Source organism: Oreochromis aureus, linkage group 22 (genome assembly GCF_013358895.1).
Source record: "Oreochromis aureus strain Israel breed Guangdong linkage group 22, ZZ_aureus, whole genome shotgun sequence".
Taxonomy (NCBI): Eukaryota; Metazoa; Chordata; class Actinopteri; order Cichliformes; family Cichlidae; genus Oreochromis; species Oreochromis aureus.
Window position 1 is genome coordinate 41,269,848 of NC_052962.1, and position 6,000 is coordinate 41,275,847.

The window sequence follows — 6,000 nt, forward strand, 5'->3', positions numbered from 1 at the left end:
AACACCGGCAGCAGTCAGCGACGCTCTAACTGTGCAGCAGGATAAACACAGAAACACGTCTCCTGCCTGCAAAGCTGTGTGGCGTGTTCATCTTTTGTTAATAAGATTATAATGTTTCATTTTCCTGTCTCATGGCGAGCACTCTGCCAGTTCTGGGCGGAGTCACGTGTTGAAGTGGGGGTGTCACCGGCCGCTAGCATCTCCTCACCAAGTTGCAGCCTGGTTAGACTCAAAGTAGCGCTCTGTTTTTAGATGTCGCATGATCATTGGGCGCTGACCTCCTCACCATCAGACATGATTGTTGGAAACATAAACATGTGACATCACTCCATTTACATGATGTTGTATTTACACGGCACAGATATTCTTCTGTGTTTTGGGTCGTTACAAACTGACCTCAGGTCAGCTGATAAAACAAAGACCGTCTCAGTGTTTGAACTGAAAGCCTCATTACCCGTGAACAAACACGTCTCTGTTTCCTGCAGCAAAACCAGGTAAATCTGCTGCCTATTAACACAGCATTACCAAAAAGTGGGCTAATCCACCCATTGTTCTGTGTGTGTGTGTGTGTGTGTGTCTGTGTGTGTCTTTGTGTTTTGTGCAGTTTGAATGACGGGAAAAAGGTCACCGGATGAATCTGCCGGATCAAACGGATAAAGACACAACAAAAAGTGCAGGATGAGCCGACCAATGAAAGGCCACCTAACACACACACACACACACACACACACACACAAAGAAGCACACACAGCTGGAGTGTGAAACACGCTGCAGCCATCCTGCACATGCCTGGCAGCGGGTAGATCCTGGTAGCCTGGAGGTCAGCCAACACACACACACACACACACACACACACACACACACACACACACACACACACACACACAGGTCAGCCTGATGGTTTCCTGCTTTCGGAGCCTCCTACGCTCCTCCCTGTGAACGATGAGCCAAGAAAACGTGGAAACAGATGCCGATGGCGTTCCTGCAGAGCGTGGCGGCGGCTCTGACTCCGGGTGCTTCAAATTCCTTTACTTTGAGAGGAAACTGAAACAGCGAAGTCTTCATCAACAGCTGGAATCTACGGTGGCCCAGAGAGCTCAAACGCACTCTTAAGGAAACAGCAGCAAAGACAAAAACGCTGCAAAAGCACAAAACAGAACGAAGCTGTTTCTGGGGACACAATAAAGGGACGGACCAGCCGTAGGGGTGACACATAGACATGCTGAAAAGAATCGGCGGTCCTATGTGGTCACGTGACCCATGTAACACTGCAGATGCATGTTTGCTATCGCCTGTTTACTGTTAGGCCCTGGTCCGTCACGTTAATGTCTCCCCAGAAACACTTCTGTTGTGTTTTTCATTAGGTTGAAGTGCGTTTGGCCTCTCAGGGCTACCAGAGGAAACGTGCCGGAGGACGCCACGGTCGCACAGCAGTGAACTCCAGCACGCCGCCGTTGCCGAGGCGCAGGCGCTGACAGCTGCAGATTAAGTAACACTGCCGCTGTGATCGGGTTCTCTGATGTGAGGGAGCTGCTGACACAGCTCAAACTATCCGCCTCTGAAAGCAAAGTGCTGCCGAGTCATTGCTATCCTCGCCACTCCTGTGACTGCGTCCTGTTCAGTGACATCACAGAAAACGACAGAAAGGCCCAAACTTTCATCCAAGGACACCGTCGCTGTTCTGTAGTAAAACTAATAAAAACTGCATGTGCATGACCACACCTGGGCCAGGTATGGACAGAGTCTGTGTGAGCACAGGTGGGTGTGGTCTGTGCCACTGATGGACAGAAAGGTGTTTTACCTTTGAGTAAATTAAACCCGACATCAAAGAAAAATGCAGATTTTCCATCAGCAGAAACCCCAAAAAGCAAAAAACTGGGATCATGAGCGTCCGCTCTCGAGTGTGTCACATGACTGACTTGTTGCTAGGTCTCTCTGGAAACAGGAAATAACTATCCTACTGTTATAACTAATGTCACCTGAAACATTGAGCCTGCTTTAGTGGACCTTTAAATCTCACTCTGCAGTCTGGCTGAAGCCTCAGAGGAAACGCACAGGAAGCATGAAGCTGTCAGAAACAGGCTCTCATTGGCTCCTGGGGACCGCCGCTGTCATCGCCTCCTTCTTTACGGTCTCCTGATCTCCCTCGCTGCACGTAAAGGTCAGACAAACAAAATCACAGAGAAAATCACGCGGCGAGGTCGGCCGCCACACACTCCAAAGAAATTTCATTTATCTTCATCTCCGAGGTTCAATTTACCTGCAACCTGAACAAGGGGGAGGGGTCTCCGCAGGCGAGCAGAACCAGTACAATAACACGAGGAGGAGCAGGGGGAGGAGGTGTCTGAGAGCACAGATAGTCAGAACACAAAAACACACACGACCCGGAGCCGGGCGTCACGACCCGGGCTCAGACCCGGAGAGAACGGAACAATTCTGAGGACGTGCTACAGAATGACGCTCGGCCAGCTTCTGATACGCAGCCAACACGTGCACTCACAGCATCCGCTGCACACATGCACACCTCCACCTGTGGTCATGAGGAATAAACCGCTAGATTCGGGGGGTGGCTTCCACATTTCTGAGACCACAATCACATTCACAGCGTCCACAGCTGCAGACTTCCTGTGCCACAGGGGGCGCTCTCAGCCACAGTGAACCCAGCTCTCTGGAAAATGTGAACTTTAAGTTTTCATGAAGTTTCTGACGGAGACAGCAGAGGGCGGGCGCCATCGAGAGAGCACGTCCTCGTCTACATCCTCAACTGACCAATCAGCATGCAGCAGCAGAAGACATGCTCAGGAAGTACAGCACAGCGATGAAGGGCATCGCCTCCACCCTGCTGCGCAAACACCACTCCATCTTTAACTCCAACTGTCCCTCAGCTTCCTGTGCAGCCTTTCAGCGTGTTACATCATAGTCTACATCATGTAACAAGGACCAGGACGCGAGAGGAGGGAGGAGGGGAGGGGAGGGAGGAGAGGAGGGGAGAAGAGGAGGCAGGAAAGTAGGGAGGAGGAGAGGAGAGGAGAGGAGAGGAGAGGAGAGGAGAGGAGAGGAGAGGAAGAGAGGAGGGAGGAGGGGAGGGAGGAGAGGAGAGGAGGCAGGAAAGTAGGGAGGAGGAGAGGAGAGGAGGAGAGGAGGGACGAGAGGAGAGGAGAAGAGGAGGGGAGGGAGGAGAGGAGGGGAGGGAGGAGGGGAGGGAGGAAACGAGGGAGGAGAGGAAAAGAGGAGAAGAGGAGGGAAGGGAAGGGAGAAGAGGAGGCGAGGGGAGGGGAGGGAGGAGGGGAGGCAGGAAAGGAGGGAGGAGAGGAGGCAGGAGAGGAGGCAAGAAAGGAGACGAGGAGGGAGGAGAGGAAGAAGGAGATGAGGCAGGAAAGGAGGAGTGTGTGTGTGTGTGTGTGTGTGTGTGTCTGATGTAACCTGGTGGAGTTTCTCTGCTAATGAGGTTGGAGGAGGTCAGAGGGAGGAAGGATCCTCCTGTGTGAGTGTGCGAGCCGGAGCACACGCCCGTTTGTGTGATGTCGTGTTCCTCGTTAAACAACAGGCCGGCTGCACGCGCTGCACGGAGCGCTCAGGCCGCAGGGCGTGAGGGACGAAACCCTCGGACCTGAAGCCCAATACAGCGCGCCGTCACACCTGACGCCACACCCTCCCTCTCCTGGGACAGTCCACACAGCTCATCCATGGCAGGCCCACAGCCTCCGCAGAGTCAGGTCAGCTGATTTTTTAAGGAACAGCTCGCTACATTCATCAAACCTGCATGGTGACTTTACCTGTGACTGCAGGAGTGAGACAGGTGAGCCACAGACAGCACAGCCTCCTGATTACCGTGGATTCGCTCCTCATCAGTTTCACTCTAGGTATAACTGTGATGTCCACCTGCTGAGGTGGAAAACACACCTGAACGCATCACAGCGCCTTGTTTATCTGGACAGCGACGTAAGCCACGTTTAAACTCGTGGGTGTGGATTCAGTTTCCCATCGTGACGCCTCTATGATGAGGTCTGCACACATCTGGAAGCCGCGCGCGCACACACACACACACACACACACACACACACACACCGCCTCTTGTGGAACAGTGCTCACCTGAACGACCTAGTTACACCTGGGCAGGTACTTTTGGCCCCACAGCGTATATTAAAATACTGGTCTGCCTCAAAGGGAGAGCATTTGTGGTCTCTGAGGGGCGTGGCCTAATGACACCTGCTGTAGGTAACACATGAATATGGAGCAGAGCTTCAAAGCACAGGTAGAAAGTTTCATGTATTAAATTCAGCTGCAGAGATTTTTAATGTGACATATCAGACAAAAAGAAATAGTGAAAAAAGTGCAGATAAATGTATTAAAACAAAAATATGACATAAAAATACAAAAACAAGCAGAAAAATAATCAATCAAAGTAAAAATACCGAAACTAAACTTGTGAATAAAAATAAACCCATTAAATTCAAAATGAATCATTAATTTTAAAAAAGTAAATATCAGGAAAGTAAAGCCAGGAATAAAAACAATTAAATAAATCCCATTTATTTCAGATTTACTCTCCTGTTTATCACAGGAAGCAACAAAGTATCCATCACCTCTCCCTGCCTCAGATCAATACATCAGTACAGTGACAATAAAGGCTATTCTGTTCTACCTGTCCACCTCACTGATCATCACTGATGATCAATATTTATCATCTGGATCCACAAAAACCTTCAACCAGACCTCATCGATACATCAGCACACACTCACACACACAGACACTCACAGTCTCTCACACATACACACACACACACACACACACACACACACACACACACACACACACAATCTCACACAGTCACACACACACGGTCGCTCTCTCTCTCTCTCTCACACACACACACACACACACACACACACAGTATCGATGATGACAGCAGGTATCGATCATGTGATCGGACTGATCGGCTCAAAGTCACCTGCTGCGCACCACAAGACGACCGGAACTCTCAGACACGCGCCAGCGCACGCGCAGCGGTGTGTGCGCTCTTAAAACAGGAGGACAAAGACGCCCACCCGAACGCACGCGCTCAGCTCCTGCGGCGCAGGTTCGGGAAACACGCGCGCGCACACACCCAGCCCCGCGCGGAGCTTAAGTTGGAGCTCGCGCGGGAAGGTGACTGGAGTTAACGAGGGTCCGAGGATGCGCGCCGCGCGTCCTCGTCCCGTCCGGCTGATTGACGGCGGTCAATCAAAGCAGCAGCACAGTCGCGCGCACAGAGAGCGTCCCCTTCCTTGCTGCGCGTACTGACAGTAGGTACTGGACAAGCATGCGCGCACGCGCACCCCGTGCGCCCAGCGTTAAACCCCTGAAGAAGAAGAAGAAGAAGAAGCTGCGGCTCACCTCCGAGCTCCGAGTTCTTTGTGGTAATCCACGCCGACCTCCAGCTGCTTTTCCCCGGCCGCTGAACCCCGCAGCTCCGCCGGTTAATCGTAAATCCACCACACGGCGCGAGCGTACGCGCTGCTGCAAATCCGGGTCCAATCGACACAATGAGCCGTCTCCGAGCAGCCAGCGTCTCCGGCCGCCGGCCACGCCCTCTGATTAGCATAATAGGCTACTGCAGCCTATCACGGAGCGGGGCTGCAGCCGCTGGCCCCGCCCCCCCTCCCAATTTAAAGTCCCTGTGTTAGCGGCTCTGGTTGCTCAGCCCTGAAACATGCACTACTTCCTCTATTCTGTATTTATTTTTCTTTATTTTATGGTCTTTATTTTTACTTTATATTATTTATGTCTCGTTTCTGATCTGTTAATTGTATCATTAATACATTTAATATTAAAACACATTCCAAACAATAAAAATATTCAATATTTCTGAAAAAGCATTTAAAGAAGGGAGATATGGTGTTAAATACTGTCTGTACGTTTAACTCAGGTATTATTTATCACAGAGGTCTGAATCACAAACATGGACTGAGTAAGACAGCAGGGATCATCTGCTTTTATTTTGAAAAATATCTTGTTAT

General features: G+C 50.9%; 1 protein-coding gene across 2 annotated transcripts in view; it reads right to left on the reverse strand.

Moving 5' to 3' along the window:
• Nucleotides 1–5,567, reverse strand: part of LOC116322258 (semaphorin-6D-like) — a 103,367-nt gene extending 97,800 nt beyond the window's left edge. Inside the window, exon 1 of one of the 2 annotated variants that reach the window (XM_039605599.1) lies at nt 5,378–5,567. The gene's annotated coding sequence lies outside the window, so the exon portion shown is untranslated. The remainder of the gene's footprint in view (nt 1–5,377) is intronic. The other variant, XM_039605598.1, reaches the window with a different exon arrangement.
• Nucleotides 5,568–6,000: the final 433 nt, after the last annotated feature.